Raw genomic sequence first — 23,073 nt, 5'->3', positions numbered from 1 at the left:
TTGTATGGTTTTAGCAAAACTTCCCAACATTTAAACCCTATTCCTTTTGAAATAATTGCGAACATTCTATTTGCCTTCCCTATTATCAGTGGAACCCGAATGCTAATTTTGACAAGGATTCCTAATTCTCTCTGCTCTGTAGCTTTCTACAGTCTGTCGCCATCTAAATAATATTTAGCTCCAAGGCTCATTGAATCAGTCAGCATGGAAACAGGCCCTTTGGTCTAACTCGTTCATGCTGACCAGGCATTCTAATCTGATTTGGTCCCATTTGCCAGCACCTGGCCCATATCCTTCTAAACTCTTTCTGTTTATATACCCATTCAGATGCCTTTTAAATGTTGTAATTGTATCCACTTAAACCACTTCTTCTGGCAGCTCGTTCCATACACACACCACCCCCTGTGATAAAGTTACCCCAAGGTCCTTTTTAAATCTTTTCCCTCTCGCCTTAAAACTATGTCCTCTAATTTTGAACTCCCTCAGCCTAGGGAAAAAGACCTCGGCTATTCACCCAATCCATGGCCCTCGTGATTTTATAAACTTCTGTAAGATCGCCCCTCAGCCTCAAATGCTCCAGGGGTAAAAGCTGAAGTCTATTCAGCGTCTCCCTATAATTCAAACCTTCCAATCCCAGCAACATTCTATTAATTCTTTTCTGCACCCTCTCAAGTTTAACAACATCCTTTTGTGGAAGGGAGACCAGACTTGTACACAGTATTCTAAAAGTGGCTTCACCAATGTCCTGTACAGCTGCAACATGATGTTCCAACTCCTATACTGAGTGTACTGACCAATGAAAGCAAATGTGCTAAATGCCTTCTTTACCATTCGGTCTACCTGGAACTCCACTTTCAAAGAACTATAAACCTGCACCCCTAGATCTGTTTGTTTGGCAACACTCCTCTATTCTTCCTGCCACCAGGTATTCCAAAGCATCAGATAGCTGCTCCTGATGCTCCTAATCTGGCAGCAGGAATTCAGTGGAAGTGGAAGTAGCTTTTGTGGACTTTGTGTTGTATCCCTGGGTTCCACTGCAGCACCTTCAGTGTTATTTTCTAACTAATCTGTTCAGAGATGTTATTACACAATTTGGGGGCAGGTGGGATTGAACTGGTGCCTCCTGGCCCAGAAGCAGGGACAGCACCTCAGTGCCACAAGAGCCCCTTCTGCACCTTTGGTGATGTAATCCCAGCAGAGTGGGAACAGCTGCAAGGAATTTCCAGTTTACAGATTACAAGCAATGTTGAAATCTTGTCCTCTCACATCCAATTGAAAGTGTTATCCTTGGGTGCCAAGGTGGAGCACTGCAGTGTTGTAGCAACCAAGCAGTAAAATGCAGGTGCTCAACCACAACTTCCCTGCCTCGGGAGAAATGTCAGAAGGTGAGTCAATTTGACAAACTCTCATGTACTTTCCCTACGAGGTACAGAGCTGCGCTACAGAGTGCATCAACATCTTTGTCCTTTCAGCTGGCTATGTTGGACAAGGGAGAGCGTGTAAGGAAGTGAAATATTTTAAAAGATGTTTCAAATAGAAATGCAAAGGCTTGCATTTGTACAGCGGCTTTGCACAGCCACCGGGCATCTCAAAGTGCTTTATGTCATAAGACCATAACCATTAAAATGTATAAGAAATAGGTACAGGAGTAGGCTATTCAGCCCCTCGAACCTGCTCCACCATTCAGTAGGATCATGGATCAATGAAATGTAATCACTGTTGTAGAAAACCTAGATAAATATTGATCAGGTAATTTGCCAAAGCCTATAACAGATAAGAGGTACCTCTTTCTATTAGAGAGGGACAAGTAATCGCATAGATTGAGGGAAAACATTCTGCCTGAAATAAGGGGCAATGCAATTTGCCAATGCCCCATAATCTATTACAGCCAGTAAGTGGATTGAAGCTGTGGCATTAATAGTGTATTTTTGGTCTCTTTTGTACTGTATGATGCTATGCTTCATGTTATTTCAAACAAGACTAACCAACTGAATTAACCAACCACCACAAATCTGGGTCCAAACGCAGGAATGAAGAACTGCTCTTCTTCAAAGTAGCACCAAGTAACCTTTTGGAATGCAGCCCCTCTGACAGTGCCACACTCCAGCAGTACTGTGTAAGAGTATTGGCCCTGACTTCTCTTTTGTGTGGGGCTTGAACCTCCTATCTCAGAGGTGAAAGTGTTACCACTGCATGTTGGACCAATGGCCATTTACAGCTTTGCCACAATATGGCTTGGGCATAAGTGGAGATGCTGCTGGGCCTGCTGTGTTCATCCAGTCTCACATTCTATTATCATGGAAGAACTCCTGTTATTTAACGGATGTTGCTTCCCTAGGCTCAAATGGAATCAGATTTGTCCTTGTGGAAGCTGAAGCAGAAATGGTAAGAAATTTTCAATCTGGATGCTAAAAATGTCACATCCATGGGGTAACAAGAGCCATAGTATCGTACAGGAAGGAAACAGGCGCTTTGGCCCAAGTATTTCATGCTGCCCATGTTCCCAAAGTAAATTAATTCCACCTGCCTGCATTTGGCCCATATCCCTCTAAACCCTTCCTATTCATGTACCCGTTCAACTGTCTTTCCCTAAGTGGTGAAGAAGTCATTTAACATGCCGGCCTTTATTGGTCGAGGCATTGAAGATGGGAGTTGGGATGTTATGTTACAGGTGTATAAGTCTTGATGGGCTGAATGGCCTAATTTCTGCTCCTATGTCTTATGGTCTTATACTCAAAGGTCTGAGCAATGAAGGCAACCGTGCGAGTTGATGTATCAACTGAGTGATTAAAATGTTGTGGCCATTTGTACTACGATGGCACGATGTCAAATTTTGCAGGTGGCTCTTGTTGTGACCTCTCAGAAACAAACCCAGCGCAGTGACTGTCATTCCTTCAAACATATCCCCACCTTGTTGCCTGATTTATTGCCTGTCACGGCATTCAGCAATTATAGTCAAGTGTTGAAACAGCACATACAAACACAAATGCTGGAAGACAGTGATGTATTGTTTTAACAAACAAAATTCACCAAGAACATCCTACGAAGTAATCCAAAAAATACTTAGCTGTCTCAGCTGCATGACTGGCAGTTAAGAATATCAGACACGTCGGAGAGAGACATGATTTGCATTTGCATAAAGCTTTACATGTGGTTTTCAACACGGCACCATCTTTTCCATGCATCTGCTCCTGAAATATCTGTTCTGCATTCAAGTACTAATTAAACAACATTCAACACTTTTCAGAGTTAGTGAGAGCTCAGAGACATCCCCCCCCACCCACCCCTTACCTTCTGTTAAAAGCTTTAAAACACTTTGCTGTTACAAGGTCTAAGTCTAGGATCTAGTAAACACCTCACGAAAGCTTGAATTGTGCACATCACAAGTCGACATCGTCTATACGTGTGAGGCTGGAAAAGCACAGCAGGTCAGACAGCATCGGAGGTGCAGGGAAGTCAACATTTCAGGCCAAAACACTTCATCAAGGCTGGGGCAAGGGTCAGGATCCCAGAAATAAATAGAGGGAGGGGAAAGATGGGAGACATGTGATAGGTGGATGCGGGTAGAGAGGGTATTGTGATTGGCCCATGGGAAGGGTTGAATGAACAGGTGAGTCTGAAAATGGACAGGTTGGTCAGGTCAGCAGGGTGAGGAGGAGGGCCGGACATGGGATAAGGCTGGGGGGTGGAGTGACTTTTAAAGCTGGTGAAGTCAATGCTGATGCCATTGGGCTGTAAGGCAAAACATTAGATGTTGTTCCTCCAGTTTATGTTTGGCCTCACTCTGATAGTGGAGGACACCAAGGATGGACATGTATTGGGGAGAGGGAGGGGAAATGGATGATGACTGGAAGTTTGGTTGGTGTGTGCGGCATGCAGATGCTCTATGAACCAGACCCCGATGTTAAGGAGCTGATAAAATGTGAGGCTGGATGAACACAGCAGGCCCAGCAGCATCTCAGGAGCACAAAAGCTGACGTTTCGGGCCTAGACCCTTCATCAGAGAGGGCGATGGGGTGAGGGTTCTGGAATAAATAGGGAGAGAGGGGGAGGCGGACCGAAGATGGAGAGAAAAGAAGATAGGTGGAGAGGAGAGTATAGGTGGGGAGGTAGGGAGGGGATAGGTCAGTCCAGGGAAGACGGACAGGTCAAGGAGGTGGGATGAGGTGAGTAGGTAGGAGATGGAGGTGCGGTTTGGGGTGGGAGGAAGGGATGGGTGAGAGGAAGAACAGGTTAGGGAGGCAGAGACAGGTTGGACTGGTTTTGGGATGCAGTGGGTGGAGGGGAAGAGCTGGGCTGGTTGTGTGGTGCAGTGGGGGAGGGGGGGGGATGAACTGGGCTGGTTTTGGGATGCAGTGGGGGAAGGGGAGATTTTGAAACTGGTGAAGTCCACATTGATACCATTGGGCTGCAGGGTTCCCAAGTGGAATATGAGTTGCTGTTCCTGCAACCTTCGGGTGGCATCATTGTGGCACTGCAGGAGGCCCATGATGGACATGTCATCTAAAGAATGGGAGGGGGAGTGCAAATGGTTTGCGACTGGGAGGTGCAGTTGTTTATTGCGAACCGAGCGGAGGTGTTCTGCAAAGCGGTCCCCAAGCCTCCGCTTGGTTTCCCCAATGTAGAGGAAGCCACACTGGGTACAATGGATGCAGTATACCACATTGGCAGATGTGCAGGTGAACCTCTGCTTAATATGGAAAGTCATCTTGGGGCCTGGGATAGGGGTGAGGGAGGAGGTGTAGGGGCAAGTGTAGCATTTCCTGCGGTTGCAGGGGAAGGTGCTGGGTGTGGTGGGGTTGGAGGGCCGTGTGGAGCAAACAAGGGAGTCACGGAGAGAGTGGTCTCTCCGGAAAGCAGACAAGGGTGAGGATGGAAAAATGTCTTGGGTGGTGGGGTCGGATTGTAGATGGCGGAAGTGTCAGAGGATGATGCGTTGTATCCGGAGGTTGGTGGGGTGGTGTGTGAGAACGAGGGGGATCCTCTTTGGGCGGTTGTGGCGGGGGCGGGGTGTGAGGGATGTGTTGCGGGAAATGCGGGAGACGCGGTCAAGGGCGTACTTCACCAGCTTCAAAATCTCCCCTTCCCCCACCGCATCCCAAAACCAGCCCAGATCGTCCCCTCCCCCCACTGCACCACACAACCAGCCCAGCTCTTCCCCTCCACCCACTGCATCCCAAAACCAGTCTCTGCCTCCCTAACCTGTTCTTCCTCTCACCCATCCCCTCCTCCCACCCCAAACCGCACCTCCATCTCCTACCTACTAACCTCATCCCACCTCCTTGACCTGTCCGTCTTCCCTGGACTGACCTATCCCCTCCCTACCTCCCCACCTATACTCTCCTCTCCACCTATCTTCTTTTCTCTCCATCTTCGGTCCGCCTCCCCCTCTCTCCCTATTTATTCCAGAACCCTCACCCCATCGCCCTCTCTGATGAAGGGTCTAGGCCCGAAATGTCAGCTTTTGTGCTCCTGAGATGCTGCTGGGCCTGCTGTGTTCATCCAGCCTCACATTTTATTATCTCGTATTCTCCAGCATCTGCAGTTCCCATTATCACTTATCACCGATGTTAAGGAGACCACATTACTGTGTCCAATTTTGGGCCCCACACCTCAGGAAGGACTTACTGGCGCTGGAGCGTATCCAGCGGAGATTCACATGGATGATCCCTGGAATGGTAGGTTTAATGTACGATGAACGGTTGAGGATCCTGGGATTGTATTCATTTGAGTTTAGAAGGTTGAGGGGAGGTCTAATAGAAACTTACAACATAATGAATGGCTTAGAACGGATGGATGCTGGGAAGTTGTTTCCGTTAGCCGGGGAGACTCGGGCCCGTGGGCACAGCCTTAGAATTAGAGGGGGTAAATTTAAAATGGAAATGAGGAGACATTTCTTCAGCCAGAGAGTGGTGGGCCTGTGGAATTCATTGCCACAGAGTGCAGTGTAGGTCGGAACGTTAAATGTCTTCAAGGCAGAGATTGATAAATTCTTGATCTCACAAGGAATCAAGGGCTACGGGTAGAGTGCAGGGAAATGGTGTTGAAATGCCCATCAGCCATGATTAAATAGCGGAGTGGACTCGATGGGCCAAATGGCCTTACTTCCACTCCTATGTCTTATGGTCTTACATCGGGAGCAACAGATACAGTAGATGAGGTTGGATGAAATGCAGGTGAATCTTTTGCTGGATTTGGAAGGATTGTTTGGGGTCTTTGATGGAGGAGAGAGGGGAGGCATAGGGGCAGGCGTAGCACCTCTTGTGATTGCAAAGAAAGGTACTGAGTGTGATAGAGGGGTTGGTGGGAAGTGTAGAGCTGATGAGGGAGTCATGGAATGAACGGTACCTGTGGAAAGCAGACTGGGGGTGGGGATGGAAATATCTTTTTTGTGGTGAGGTCTGATTGTAGATGGCATGTTGGAGGATGAATGTTGGAATTGGGGTGGTATGTGAAGACTGAGGGCACTGTATCCTTATTGTTGTTGCGGGGAAGGGATTTGAGGGCAGACGTGTAGGAAATGGAGGAGATGCATTTGAGGGCATCCTTAATTACATTAGGAGGATATCTGGGATGTCCTGCAATAGAACGCTTTACCCTGGGAACAGATGCGGTGGAGGCAGAGGAATTGGAAGTATGGGATAACATCTTTGCAGGAGGGTGGGTGAAAGGAGATGGAGTCGAGGTAATTGTGAGAGTCAGTGGGTTTGAAATGGATGTCGGTGGTGAGTCGGTTTCTCACTAATTGGCTGGTGCTGACTAATTGTTCCTTGCCTCTCAAAATGCACGTAAATCCTATCGTTCAGAATCACCTCCAACAACGTACCCACCACTGAAGTCCGGCTCTCAGGTCTATAGTTCCCAGGCCTCTCCTTTATAGCCTTCCTTAAATAAAGGCACAACGTTACTGATCCTTTACACCTAGGGCATCTCATCGTGGTTACAAATGATACAAATATTTCTGCCAGGGGCCCTGCAATTTCTTCCCTAACTTCCCACAATGTTCTGGGATGCACTTAGTCAGGTTCCAGAGATTTAATCACCTTTACATTTTCTGAGACCTTCAGCAATTTCTCTTCTGTAATATGAACTGTTTGCAAAACATCGATATTTATTTCCCCTGCATTGTCTAGTCTCCATTTCTTTTTCCACAGTAAAAACTGGCACAAAGTATTTATTTAGATCTCTCCCATCTCCTGAGGATAAACACTTAGATGGCCTTGTTGATCTTTAAGAGGTCCTCTTCTCTCTCCAGTTGCTGTTATGGTCTTAATGTACTTATAGAATCTCTTTAGATTATCCTCAACCTTACCGGCCAAGGCTATCTCATTTCCTTTCTTTTCCCTCCTGCTTTCCTTCTTAAGAATGGCTCTACCCTCTTTATTCGTTTCAAGAGGTTCACTTGATCCCAGTTCTGCATATCTAATATACGATTCTTACTTATTTTTGACAAGAGCCTCAATATCTTTATTCACCCACTATTTCCTACTGTTACCTGACCTACGCTTCACTCTAACAGGAATGTAATACCTCAGAACTCTCATTATCACACTTTTGAAATGCCCCCACTTATCAGTCAGCCCTTTACCTGCAAACAGTCTACTCCAATCAACTTTTGAAAGTTCTTGTCTCACACCATCAAAATTTGCCTTACTCCAATTAAGAACTTAAACTTTTATGGAATTGTCTCAGGAATTTTAATGACGTGCTGAAAATGGTCATGGAAAGCAAATGTTGGCCATCACAGAGATTAGGAGAGAAAGGGGAAAACATGGGCAAAACTCATCTGGATTGGAGAATGGGAAATTATCATGGAATGCTACATATGTAATCCAGCATCTCAGGTAGACAGGGTGGGTATGAAGTATTTTTCACAGATAACAAGGTGTGGAGCTGGATGAACACAGCAGGCCAAGTAGCATCATAGGAGCAGGAAGCCTTCCTGCTCCTATGATGCTGCTTGGCCTGGTGTGCTCATCCAGCTCTACACCTTGTTATCTCAGATTTCCAGCATCTGCAGTTCCTATTATCTCGGGTATTTTTCACACTTGCTTTCACTGCTCAGTCCCTTAAATACAGTAATTGGACTTCATGTTCAGGTTGTACAGGATGTTAGGAACATTGAGTCAATTTAACAGTGTCCCTCAAAGGGATGCATAGAAAAAAAGCCTCCTGGAGAAAGGGAGAAATATTTTATGGCAGCCTCCCACTTTCAGGTCACAATGGCCCAGTGGGAATGGGTTGTGTTTCTGGTGGATGGGATATATCATGCCCCAGGTTTCGGGAGTGCAGCGCTTAATTAGTAATCCAGAAACCCTGGCCAAAAACAATCTCAGAGAATTGCAAGTATGAATTGTAATAAACTCTAATTTAAGGAAGGAAAGCTGGTGTGCTTTCCCAGTCTGGCCCATTTGTGAGTCTGAAATGATCTGGCAATCCACTCATTTATATCAAACTGTCTCAAAGAACTGGTGTTCAAGTAGGAAGCTCACTCCAACAGCTACACTGAGCAACTACGGGTGGGTAACATATGTCAGTAGTGAGAATTCTGTGAATTGATTTTTAAAAAGGTTTGATGTTAGATTTGCCCTGCCCAATATGCACTTCATATGCAGCAAAGCTGGGAACACTAAAATAATGTGGATTGAGATGATTTGTAAGGCATGAAAGTGCATTGCTTGCAATACCATAGGCAATCATTTAAGGTACCCATAATGCCACAAGAGCAGTAAGACATTAGAACTTGATTAGTCAAATCATTGAACCTGTCACTTGTTCAAAGGTTATTTTGTTTTTATGTCTTTCAATCTCTTTTCCACAGTGAAGATTTCTGTTTGGAAACATGCAAGCTGCAGTGACATGAGGTGCAATCTTTGTGAGATTAAATCAACAGATAATGCTACCTCTTACAAAATACATTCAGCGTCAAAGACACCTGCTTAAAGACCACAGAAATATTGAAGAAAAAAATGACACTAGTTGCAGCTTTCCTAAAATGTCCTGGCCCTATGACGTGTACCTCTGTTGCTGAAGAATGCAAGACAGTGTGAGTGTGGCACTGTAGAGATGATGTACATATATACTGAGGTGAGCAAGTGTAAACTTGCATGAGATAACTTGCTTGAGATTACAGAGAGACACCCTTTATGAAATTTCCTGAAATTGACACTTCACTGATTTTGTTCAAATTCAGCCCATAGCCTTCGCAGTGTACTTGTACCTGAACCTGCCTCTATCACATTCCAGACAGTACATTCCACATCCCAACCACTTGCTGTGTGAAAGGCTTTTTCCCATTTCACCTTTTGCAGTTTTTCTAAATCACCTTAAATTCATGTCCTCTTGGTCATTGTTCCTTTCATGAGCTGGAATAGCTTCGAAGTCTCTACTCCATCCAGCCCACGCATAATTTTTAAAACATCTATCAGATCTCCTCTTTCCCTTCTTCTGTCCAAGGAGGAGAGTCCCAACTTGTTCAATTTACACTTATAGCAGGTTCCTTATCTCAGGAGCCATTCTTGTCAACCATTTCTCTACTCTCTCCAATGTGTTCACATTCTTCCTAAAATGTGGCACACAGAACTGAACACATCTGGAAACTTTGACAGTGCAGAATTCCTTTGCTGGATTTAAAAAAAATATTAAATCATAGGATGTGGGTATCACTGGTCAGGCAGGCATTCATTGGCCATCCCTATTGCCCAGAGGGCAATTGATCCTTATCCACAGCCAGACCAGGTAAGGATGACAGTTTCCCTTCCTAAAAGACATTAATGAGCCAGTAGTGTTTGCCCCCTGACAATTGTAAAATGATTTCATAGTTGTCATTAGACTTTTCATTCCAGATTTTTATTGAATTCAATAACCATCATCTTCCACAGCAGTATTCAAACACAGCTCTCCTTAACATTAGTGATAATGGGAACTGCAGATGCTGGAGAATCCAAGATAATAAAATGTGAGGCTGGATGAACACAGCAGGCCCAGCAGCATCTCAGGAGCACAAAAGCTGACGTTTCCGGCCTATGATGAAGGGTCTAGGCCCAAAACGTCAGCTTTTGTGCTCCTGAGATGCTGCTGGGCCTGCTGCATTCATCCAGCCTCACATTTTATTATCTCCTCAACATTACCTGTGTCTCCAGATACCTGGTCTAGTGATAATCCTGTTAGGCCATTGCCTTCTTTTCAGTGTCAGCCTAAACCTTTATGTTGAAAGAATCTGTTTTGAGATTTGAATGTACTACATTCTGATTCAGAGGTGAGAATAGTGCAGCTGACCCATACTCAGAGATAGATATTATGCCAGACATTATTTATGTTAGATTGACAAAGAAAGATTAATGGGGTTTTGATGTCAGTGCTGGAGCTATTGGGGTTTTCAATCTAGTCTAAAGGGTATGTGACTAAAAACGTTTGAAGATCCTCTGCCAACCAGGTCCTATGGAAATTCCCATTAGAAAAGTGTCCCTGTTTAACTGTTGTACCAGTTGTACCTGTAGGTGGCACTGTGATAGGGGTTTTCAATTAGAAAAATAATAACAGTGACACGTCATGGTTTATTTCCAGAAGAGACCAGGAAAAATTGCCTTTCTAATACGAAGGCATCTTGTCAGTGAAGACAGCTTGGCAGAACAAGTAGGCAGCCTTCTCTTGTATTTTAAAAAATTGAGGTCCCTTCCAACTTGAAATGTTAGAAGCTCTTGCTCTGCTTGAATAAAACATGGCCTATCAAATACAGGACCTTTTTGTTGTCAGAAAGAGAACGTTTGCTCTATTTACTATAATACCTGAGACTTACTTTGTTAAAGGTGTCTTTCTATTGAATGAACAAGAGTTTTAGTACTTCCCCATTGCCCTCATTGTATCCTTTTTCACAAACCCCTGCTCCCAAACCTCTCACCAAATTAATCTTCTAATCCCCATCCCATGAAACTATATTTGCATTCTTCCCCCAGAGCTCAGGTATATTTACCATACTCTAAGTTGAGGTACTTACCCAATATCTGAATTCTGGGATTCAGTTTTCACTTCCCCACCCAGCCTACTCTGACACCATTTCTCTGCCCTTCTGCTAAGGTCTGCAGATGAATGTTGCGGAAGTTAGTTGCTCTTCACTGAAGGATGTTAATCATTCTATTGGGTTTTATCGATTTTAATAATTGCATGGAGTTGGCCAAAAATGTGACCAGATTGGATTTAATTTCAGATCGCTGAGTGAGGTTGTGTGAATTCAATTTCTGGGCTGTAATACTGTACCATTGCTACTCTGTACTTTGCCTATTCAGGACTGTGGACATAGCTGAAAATTGCAAGAGATAAAAGCAAAATACTGTAAACAAGAACAGTATGTGATTGACGCCCAGTTCCAGGGAGGTGAGACCTGGGTCCAGCAAACCATTATGAACTGTATAATGGTCACTGGTCATGATGGGTGTCACAGTGGCTCAGGTGGCTTGCACTGCTGCCTTACACTGTTAGGGACTCAGGTTCGACTCCAGCCTTAAGTGAAGGTCTGTGTAGAGTTGGCATTTTGTTTGTGTGGGTTTCTCTTGGATGCTCGGGTTTCCCCTCGCAGTCCAAAGATGTGCAAGTTAGGTGGATGGGCCATGGAAAATGCAGGGTTACAGGGATAAAGTGGGTCTGGGTATGATGTACTTCAGAGGGTTGGTGCAGATGGGCTGAATGGCCTCTATGATGGCAGAACTTGGTTTGCACTGTGAGGGAAAACTGCAATCACTCTTGGTTTGGCTGCGTTGGGTTTTGCTTGCAGTAATTAAAAGCTCAGGTTTAGAATTATCTGATTGCTTGCCTGTATATGATATACCCCCTGCTGGACAGTGACAAGCCCCAGAAGGCAGTGGAGACAGAGTTGCCGTGACTTAGAGAACTTATGTGGACAGAATGAAGCTACAGATATGTAAACTGTGTAGCAGTTTGAAATAAAGAACTGTGAACGCTGGAGGTCTGAAAACAAAAACAGAAGTTGTTGGCAAAATTCAGCAGGTCTGCCAGTGCCAGTGAGGAGTAAGTAGAGTTAACATTTTGAGTCGAGGATCTCTTCATCAGAATGGGAGCTGTGCAGCCTCTGGTTAAACAATAATGAGGGTGAGACAATCAGCCACACCAGGCACGAGCCTTGAACAACTTGTCATTGCAGTTGCCCTGCCATCACATCACCAGTGAAGGGGTTTGGCAGATTGCCAATGATTATCCAGGTACACAGTGGCCTTTTAAAGATGGCGTGGATGCTAGAGAACTGGTCATTTGACAGGTGTCCGCTGAGTGGTGAGTTATTCAGGCAAATGGCACATGGTAAGCTGGTGACAGAATCAAACAGCAGTAATGCTGTTGGATCAGAGTAGTTATGCAGCCTTACAGCCCAGAAGAGGCCCTCAGCCCATCGGGTCTATACTGCGAGAGCTACATTAAATCTACTCGAATCCCACCTTCCAGCCTAAACCTGCAAAAATAGTCAATAGGGTGCATTCAGTAAGATGCAGAGAGAAAGTCTGCACCACCTTACAAAGAAAATCCAGCAAGAACACGACGCAGGTTGACTTAGCAATCCCAATATTTCAAGTACAATGAGCCATACTGGACACAACGGATACTCTATTTCTCTCTCCTCTAATGCTATCAGATTTACTGAGTTAGTCCAGCACTTTCTGCTCTTATTTGAAAATAACAAAGGATCTGGATCGATTAGGTGATTGGACTGACAAATCACTGAACGCAGTAGAAGTGTTGGGACTAAGAAAATAGAATAAACATTGGAATAAATGTTGAAGTGAAGTAGAGTGTAATAGTCCTCGACAGAAATTGGAGATATTGTGATATTTTTCTTTTCCTTCCTTTTGCATTAGTTTTGACTATTGGTCGTTGAAATTATGAGTTTGCTGTAGCACTAAGTAAGGTAATCCAGATCGTATGGTACTATGAGTGGGTAGAATGTATATCTCAGGACCTGATCATAGAATCCCTATACAGTGTCTAAACCGCCAAAACGGCACATCTTTGGACTGTGGGAGGAAACTGGAGCACCAGGAGGAAACCCACGTAGACACGGGGGAAATGTGCAAACTCCACACAGACAATCGCACAAGGTTGGAATCTAACCTGCTAACCATTGAACGACTGTGCTGATTAAAAGGAATACTGGCTTGAGTTTTAATTCTGTGTGCAATTTTACCCACCATATAACAATGGAGACATCATCGCTCCGGAAAAGATACAGAGGAAAGCAACTTAACCAATGCAAAGAATTAGGTTTCTTAGCTGCAAGGGGAAATTAAGGAAGAGAGACATATTGACATTGGGATAAAGGCAGCTCAAGGTAGGCCTTGTTTGGAAGACTTCTAAGGGGTGTAGGTGGATGGAATGCTATTACAGTCTTTGATAGATCCACAAGCTTAGTTACCAAGGGCGTGGATTGAAATTCTGAAGAAGGCAGGTGAACAGATACTTTAGATTTAACTGCTTTACACAGAGGGTGGAGAAGTCATTTTATGAAGTTTTGAATGCTGCGGATAAAACAAAGCAAACTTTGATGGTCTGTACATACTTATGGTAAGATGTCAATGTTAAGTTAGAGCATTCTAATTGCGGTGTCGCTTTAAATTCTCATTTGTGATCGTGACAAACCAGTTGGCATGCTTTACCAGATTTTTATTTTCCAGCTCGGCAGGGAAAATTTTGATATCAACATTTCATTCTTTCCTGTGCAAGTATCTCAGGCATATGAATTTTTATCCAAAATTGATTGACATTTGAAACTGGATTTTCCTCACATCACATGTCAAAATTAGATGCGACGGCAGTGGACAATGGAACCAAGTTGACAGTAAGCCTAAAGTTAGTTCCCATTTAGACTTCCTTTTCCCCCAGCCATCCCCAGTTAGTAATTCATCCTTACCTGGTCTGGCCTACATGTGACTCCATACCCAAGCAACGTGGTCGATTCTGAATTGGGGATGGCTAGCAATGGCCGACCTAGCCAGAGACGTCCATGTTCTGTAAGGGAGTGAAAAAGGCACCCTATGAATGCAAGGCAACTTTAATTCAATGTAAACTGAGTGGGACTAGGTGCCCTTGTGACTCTGACTTAATCTTGAATGGGGGATTTGAGTTGAAAAGGTTGTCCAGATGATGGGTGTTCATTAGGGTTAGGGCACCCGACACCATCAACTAACACAACGCCTATCAGGCATTTATCTTAGAATTGTAGAATTCCATCATAGAATTCCTACAGTGCAGAAAGAGGCCATTTGGCCCCTTACATCCACAATGAACCTCTGAATAGTGTCCCATTCAGACCCATCCCATCCCTGTAATCATGCAAGGAGATTTTAACCATGATCAGTCCATCTAACCTGCACACCTTCAGACTGTACAAGGAAACCAGAACACCCAGAGGAAACCCATGCAGACACAGGGAAAACAGATGCCCAAGGGTGGAATCAGACCTAGGTTCCTGGTGCTGTGAGGGAGCAGTGCTAACCACCGTGTCCATCCTCCTGGGGGTTTTTAATCCCTGCTCATTCGTTTGACCACTGCTGTCTACCACCACCTGGGGCAAGGTTAACAATGGAGTAAGGGTTGGTGCAGAGGCCCAGAATTTTGTAATGGAAAAGGAGGACCCAGGAGTTGCTGCTTCTGCCCCCAACTCAATGTCCTTAAATGCAGATCCTGGTATAATGTAGAAAAAAGTGTGAAGTGGTCCATTTCGATGGAATTCTATTTTTTTGGAATCCAAGTAGTGCGAGATTGCAGAGCTTTGAGATGCTGAGAGATCTAGGTACCTTGGTGCTTGAATCGTAGAAGGTTAGTATGCAATCGCCAGCAATCAGCAAAACTAACAGAATGTTATGATTGTTGTGAGGGGAACTGAATGCAAGAGTAAGGAGGTTATGCTTCAGTTATGCAGGGAATAGGTGAGATTTTATAGTTGTCACCATACTTACAGAAGCATGTTAATGAGCTGGATGCAGTTCAGGAAAGGTTTATTAGACTAATGCCTGGAATGAGTGGATTGCCTTGTGAGTAGCGGCTAGACAGGCTAAAACCATAAGAGATAGGAACACGAGTAGACCATTCAGCCCCTTGAGTCTGCTCCCCCATTGTGATGATTGTCAGCCATTATCCTATTCAATCAATTTCCTGCTTTTTCCCTGTAACCCTTAAATCCTCTAATGATTAAGCATCAATCTACCTCAGCCTTAAATATACACAAGGACTCTGCTCCCACAGCTCTCTGCAGTTAGAAGTTCCAAAGACCCTCAATGTTTGGAGTGAAGAAATTCTTCTTCATCTCTGTCTTAAATTGACCTCACTTAACTATGAGGCTATACCTTCTTGTCCTAGTCTCTCCCATGAGGGGAAACATCCTCTCAACATTGACCTTGTCAAGCCCCTTAAGAATCCTGTTTGTTTCAATGAGATCACCTCCCATTCTTCTAAACTCTTGAGAGTAGAGCCTCAATCTGAAGGCCTGTTCCCAGTGGTGGAAAAGTTTAGAAGAGTCCGAGGTGACTTAATTGAAACATATAAGACCCTGAGGGGACTGACTGGGTGTGTGTGGAATGCATATTTCTTCTTGTGAGAAATTCTAGAAATAAGGGGTTATATTTTAAATGTCGGGGACACCCATTTAAAATAGAGGTGAGGAAACAATTTTACTCCCAGAAAGTTGTGAGTCTTTGGAATCCCCTTCTTCAAAAAGTGATGGATGTAGAATCTTTAAACATTTTTAAGACCGAGGTAGATAGATTCCTGATTATTAAGGGCTGAACGATTATCATGGGTATGCAGGAATATAGAGTTGAGATTAAAATCAGATCAGCCGTAATCTTGTTGAATCATGGGGCAGGCTTGAAGGGCCGAGTGGCCTACTTTAGTTTATAGTCTGTATGTTCGTGTGTAAAAATATTATGGGGTGGCAGATTACAATCTGTGAAGGACATTGGTGAACCAGTTCACGTTTTACAACATTGCAGCAGTTCCCTTTTGTGACAACCCACAAATGATTCAAATTCATTGAAGTGATTTCAATGGCTCCAATCTTTGGCTTGTTTGGCGAGCACTCAAACTGTCATACTCCTGTACCCTTGGCCTCATCTCTCGCATAGGCCTGTACCTTGTCCTGGCAAAGCATCCCAAACAAGAAGGACAACTTATTCACACAGCAGCATCTGTAAAGAAAAAAAAAAATCAGGGTTAACATTTTGGGTTCGGCGACCCTTCCTCAGACACAGAGAGGATTTAAGAACAAGTTGAAGAATTTTCACTATAAATGGACAAAGGGAGGAAAGAAAAACAAAAATAAAATGCTGTATAACTCACTAATTTCTGTTGCTGCAATCAAAATCAAGTGATGACCAAAGTCCCAAGCGAATAAATATTTCATCACTTTAATTTTTAGGTCTTCGAACAAGCCATCTAACTGGAAACAAGTATGAAGAATTATTTATTTTATACTAAATTCTAGGAGCGTGTCCTTGATGCAATCAATTTGGCTAATCCATTCAATTATGTGAATAAAATATTTCCACATTTGCAACCTATCTCCTCAACAATTAATGGATGCAAATAACTACTTATACCAGCCAGTCTGTCATGAGCCTAGTAATATATTGAGAACCCAAATAACCTCTTCTTCATGCAGTCAAGCAAAACACATTCCAATTAGAAAATCAAATCCCATGGACCCTGTAAAGTGGATAAGTTCATTGTATCGTGGACCTGTTATGCTACTGCCATGCTTCATCTCTCTCAGCAATACACTTGGGATGATGGAACTCCTAGTATTGGATAAAGTAATGAAGCTAATGTTCTTGATACATTGACATCCACTCATTCTATTGTTGACACAATTTATAGGTGGGAGATAGTGGCTTATACTCCAGCATTTGGGAGGAGCAGATGTATACTGTATAACCCCCAAGAGCCTTGTTTATTATGTGTGACTGTAGTTGCTCTTTTCGCTATTTTGCAATGAACCAACACGTTCAAGAAGAACAGTGCCTCTCCCACAAAGACTGTGGTGGTTCAAAGTCTATGAGTTCAAAGTGAGATGTGGAAAGTTCTTTATGCAGATGGTCGTGGGTGCCTGGAACGCGTTGCCAGCGGAGGTGGTAGACGCAGACACGATAGTGTCTTTTGAGATGTATCTGGACAGTTCATTGATGGGCAGGGAGCAAATGGAAACAGACTCTTTGAAAATAGATGACAGGTTTAGACAGAGGATCTCAATCGGCGCAGGCTTGAAAGGCCGAAGGGTCTGCTCCTGTGCTGTAATTTTCTTTGTTCTTTGTTCTTTAGAATATGTGCCATTTCTCACTGAATGGGCCCTAGAGACAGTACAAATAAATGAGAGCCATTGAAGTCAAACCCTAGAGAAGACTGGGATAAGTGTGCAGTGAGTCAGTATTGCTGTGAAGCAGACTGGGAGGAGTGTGTGGTGGATCAGCATCACTGTGGAGCAGATTGGGAAGAGAGTGCAGTGGGTCAGCATCGCTGTGAAGCAGACTGGGAGCAGTGTGCAGTGGGTCAGTGTTACTATGAAGCAGACTGGGAAGAGTAGACCTGAATGAGGAGGGCAGTGGTAGTGGGATTCATAAAATGGAGGCACAGAGTCCCCTCATCCTTTTTCTAGCTGTCAGATTGAAGTGTGACATGGAAGGAAAAAGGTAGGTGAATAATGAATATTTCCCATGTGTCTCTTTTGATTGGCCATGTATTACAGCTGAGGATACAGTTAAGAAATTGACTTGAAAAATATTGACCAATCATAATGAACTGAATAGAATAGAGAGGTTGAATGGTTGATGTATTGCAGCTGTCGTTTGTAGGAGCTTGTGGAAGCTGTTGCGATTCAGGGGACCACATCTGCAGCAAATGTTGGCTGCTCAAGGAACTTTAGCTCAGAGGTGATGAGCTGGAGTCTGAGCTGCAAGCACTGTGACATGTCGGGGATGCAGAGAATTTCCTGAACAATGTATTTCAGCAGACAGTCACGCCCCTTAGCTAAATTATATCAGATTTGGTGTGTGGTCAGAGACAGCAGGGTGTGGCTGTAAGTCAGACAGCTACCTACTCTAAAGGACATGTAGGGATAGGCAATAATGTTGTGCAGCCATGAATGAATAAAAATCGTACCACCCTGCCAAGATGCTGACTGACATTTTATGTTTCCATCAAATTCTGGTTACATTGGGGATGGCAATGAATACAATCTTGCTGCTTACAGCACATCAACAAAAAGCTCTGTTTTGGACTGCACTGGCTAAGAGCTAGCACAGACACATTGTGTCAAGTGACCTCTTTTCATGACTGGCAAACATCTATGGTTCTTCCTCAGTGGTGTGATACTCTAAATGGGAAAATCTGCCTCTCTTCGCTACATATAACAAATTGTAAGCTTGCTTGTGAAGAATGGGTTGGCCTTTTCATTATGTACTAAACACGGGGGAATTCCTTTCCCACGGTCTTTGTCTTGTTCTTAGGGCTATGCCTTCTATCTTTCTCCTTCTCTGTTTGACCTTCATTTACTACCTTTAATGTATACTGAAATAATTCTGCAGAGACGGTGTTCCCATCACCAAGTCACCCTTTATTTACACTTATCCAGCTCCCTCAGAGCCAGCTCTCAGAGTGAACAGGATGGCTGACACTTCTGTTCTTATGTGACAGCCAGGGTTTGCCGATTGGACCAGATTAAAAGCCCCGATCAGGGAACTCATATTCTACAAGGTCCACTTGGCTGGCTTCATTACAATCACTACTTCCCTCTTCCTCTGAGTCCAAAGACATGGGGAGGTTCTTTTATTTTTGTAGATCCTCCTGGAGCATCATGGTTCCTCCAACTCTGCCTCTGAAATGGGCGGTATGCATCACATAGAAGCTTGGCTGTTGTGCCAGAAGTATCCGGAGAGAAATTCATTCTATTTTTCAAGTTGCTTGAGGCGGCAACATTCATCGTGTCCATCTCAGGTTCCAAAGTCCCTCTTCAATGCTTGATGGAAAGGGAGAACCCATGGGTTCTGGAACAGTTAGTAGGGCTTTTGAAGTGCCCGGCACATTTTGCTCCCACACCATTCGCAAGTTTGCACCTTTCATATAGTCCACATGCTTGTTCAGGACTGTCACACGTACCTGAACTTGATACATCACTGGACCTGATCTTGCACTGACCACGATTATTACTCATGTTGGGCCATTCCTTTGGTTCTGACACCTAACTTTATCCCCTGAAGTAAATTGTCTCTCTCACTTAGCAGAGTCTGCTGTCTGGCACTGGCATCCCTGATGCCATTTCATCCACCTGTCCCAGACCCAGGAAGATCAGATTTAATCTGATGCGAATCTTCTCCCCATTCACAACCCTGCTGTAGCATGAGGGGTAGTCTTATAATCAAATAGGAACTGGGGGGGTGGTGTTTGGCTTGGTGATATTGGGTACCTCAGTTGACAAGAATACAATGCAGATTAAAAGAGTGTGGGGGTTTGATTTCTGTACCAGCTCTGCTTATTGACAGAGCCTTACCTCTTCACCTTGCACATAGAAAACAGAATTTGAGGAATGGTGTCGCTCAAGCTAAACATAATCAATTGAGTTTGCACCATTATATTAAACAAAAGAGTTTGGGTTATTCAACATTGCACAATCACTGCTGCTATGCAGCCTACATTTAATGTACAGTAACTTGTTTTATTTTGCTTGATGTAATTGCCTTGCTGTACATTCTAGTCTTTGAACAATATAACTGAATGTCATGAGTGGATGATGATCCTTATGTTTGGCTATTCTTCATCAACTGCTTATAGGCGTTTTAACTGCTTCAAGATGATTTATTTCTTTTTTGCATCACTTCATTTTCTTAAGTATACTTTTCCTTGGAAATTAAACCTACACTTTGTGTTAATGATTAATTTCTCTTCACCACTAGTACTTCTTCATTACTTGGCAGTCCCTATTCCCGATGCTAGCACAATGCATTTCCTATTGGTGCTGCAAACGTGGCACTTCTTGTATTCACCTGTATGAATTTTTGTGCATTTTTCTGCAGGATTGTGTGGCATGCGTAACTCTTCCTCATCATCAGCACTACTTCAGAAGTTGGCATATTTTGTTATGCTGCCACAGGCTATTTCAGACTAATTGTACTGACTTATAATAATAAATTACTAGTGTTCTGGATTCTCATTGAAAGACTGTTTTATTGCACACTAATGCTTCATATTTTGAACTCAATGCTCGATTGTCCAAAGTGGTAAGGGTCTGGTTACTGAGAAAGCTGAAATGCACTGGTGGACTTGTCACCAACAGTATTTATTGTAAATGAATTGTACATTTTTATTGTTACCTTTTTGAAGAGGTAATCTGTTATCAGGTAAATGTATTTTGATTGTAATTGATTGACATTGGAACTGTTGATTTAATGGGTTAGTTCAGTGCCATGTTCAAAGGCTTTAAGCCTTTTGAGACCAGACCAAACAAACCGAATCAAGACTGAGCTAAGCATTACCTCAGTCAATCCTATAATGAATCACATTTGTAAAGATGCATGCATGTGATCTTTGTCCTTTCAAAAAAAACTGTCAGAGTGGCCATGTGCCCATTGCTTTTTATTGACCCCTAGTGGCCATATAATAATTGTTTTAATTCCATGATAAAGCAACTGCAGATCTAGTGGCTTACCAATTGAAAATGGAATCATTATAGTTGCCAATTAGCAGACAGGCAGCCACATCTTAAATATCAGAAGACCATGCATGAAGGCACAACTGGGACTGGGTGCTTTCTATTTTGCAGTCTGGTACTAGAATAGCATTTTATTTCAGATGAGCTTTTCTTCACTGAGTTTCATGTTTCTGAGCAGTCTTTTAAAATGATCGATTCAGAGAGTTCTGAACTTTATGCTTCCTCTTTGTGAAACTCTCCTCTTAAGAGCTTTTTTTCAAGTTTCTCAGTTTGGTGTGTCTCTAGCTGGTGCTCTTGGAAGGGAGTCCCACAGCTGGGAATGCTGATGGTAATTTTGTTTTCACTCATTCAAGGGATCTAGTATAGCTGCTTGAACAGCATTTATTGTGTATACCTTGAGAAGATGGTGGTGATCTGCCTTCTCAATTTGGTGCAGTCCATGTGCTGTAGGTGACCCACAATGCTGTTGGGCAGGGAATTTCAGGAATTTGACCTAGCGACACTTAGTGACATATATTTCTAAGTCAACATGGTGAGTGAATTGCAGTAAAACTCACAAATAGTTGTGTTCCCGTGCAGCTGCTGCCCTTTCCCTTTTAAATGGTAGTAGTTGTGTGTTTGAAGGTGCTGCCTACAGAGCGTTGGTGAATTTCTGTAGTGCATCTTGTAAACAGCACACACGACTGCTACAGAGTGTCAGTGATGGAGCGATCAAATGTTTGTGGATGTGGTGCCAATCAAATGAGCTGCTTTGTCCTGGATGGTGTCAAGCTTCGAGTGTTGTTGGAGCTGCACCCATCCAGGCAAGTGGGGAGCGTTCTATCACACTCCTGACTGTGCCTTGTAGATGGAGAACAGTTTTGGACACACAGGAGGGGAGTTACTTGCTACGGAATCCCCAACTTCTGACTTGTCCCTGCGGCTGTTGTATTTATACGGCTAGACCAGATCAGTTTCTGGTCAATGGTAACTACCTCCATGTTGATTGTGGGGATTCAGCATGGCAATGCCATTGAATGTCAGGAGATGAAGGCCAGATTCTCTCTTTTTGAAAATGACTATTGCCTGGCACTTTTATGTTAAGGATGTTTCTTGCCACTTGTCAGCTCATGCATAGATATATCTAGGTCTTGCTGTATTTGAACATGGACTGCTTCAGTATCTGAAGCGAATTGTGTGGAATATTGTGCAATTGTCAGCGAACATCTCCACTTCTAACTTATGCTGGAGGGTAAGTCATTAATGAAACAGCTAAATATGTTTAGGTCTGGGACGTTAATCTGAGAATGTCTTGCAGTAATGTTTTGGAGCTGAGACAACTGACTTCAAACAACCACAATCACATTACTTTTTATTATGTTGGCTCCAACAAGGGGAGAGTTTTCTCTCAATTTCCATTGACTCCAGTTTTGCTCGGGCACCTTGATCCTGCTCTCAGTTGACTGTGCCTTGATGTCAAGGGCAGTCCCACCTGATCTCTGGAATCCAACACTTTTGCCCATGCTTGAACCAAGACTGTAACAAAATCATGATGATCACATGTAGAATGATGGGGAGATATTGGCTGAATTGGATTTGATGTTGTAGATATACTGGAACACGTGGTCTAGAGTCATGACAAATTGTAGAACATAAGACCGCAGACCAAGATAAGATATATCTTAGCAACATTAATCTTATATAGATAGGACAAAACAAGTCAGTAACAGTACTGTAGGGAAGAAGTTCTGGAGTCTGTAAAAGATCATTTCCTTTCTCTGCACATTGAGGAACCAACATGAGAACAGACATCTTACTTGGGTGTTGTGCAACGAAAAGGGAATAAATAGCAATCTAGCCATGTGATTAGCAGTCTTCCCTTGGGGAAGAGTGACCATCGCATGATAGATTCTTTCTCATTTAGATGGCGACTGACATAGTTAAATCTGAGACTAGAGTCCAGAATATAAATAAATCTGTTTTCATTGGTGTTCCACCGGGCTTGATCCTGTGACACTTCCTGTTTTTGGCATACCTGAATTATGTGAACTTAAATGTTGTAGATGTGATCAAGAAGTTTGTGGATGACAACAAAATTTGTAGTCTGGTAAATAGTGAAGAGGATAGCAATCAACTGCAGGAGTATATCAATTGAATGATCGGCTGGGTAGAGCATTGGTAAATGGAAATCATCGCTGAAAAGTGTGAGGTAATGCCCTTAGTGAGGGCTAACGAGGCAGGGATTATGCTATGAATCACAAGACCCTGGAAAATGCTGAAGATCAGAGGAACTTAGAGTGCATCTCCACTGATTCCTGAGTAGGACAAGTAGACAATAGTGGTTATGAGTGCATATGGGATACTTACCTTTATTAGCTAAAGATATGATACAAATA

Source organism: Stegostoma tigrinum, chromosome 2, assembly GCF_030684315.1.
Source record: "Stegostoma tigrinum isolate sSteTig4 chromosome 2, sSteTig4.hap1, whole genome shotgun sequence".
NCBI classification, from domain to species: Eukaryota; Metazoa; Chordata; class Chondrichthyes; order Orectolobiformes; family Stegostomatidae; genus Stegostoma; species Stegostoma tigrinum.
Note: the sequence above shows the minus strand (reverse complement) of the source record.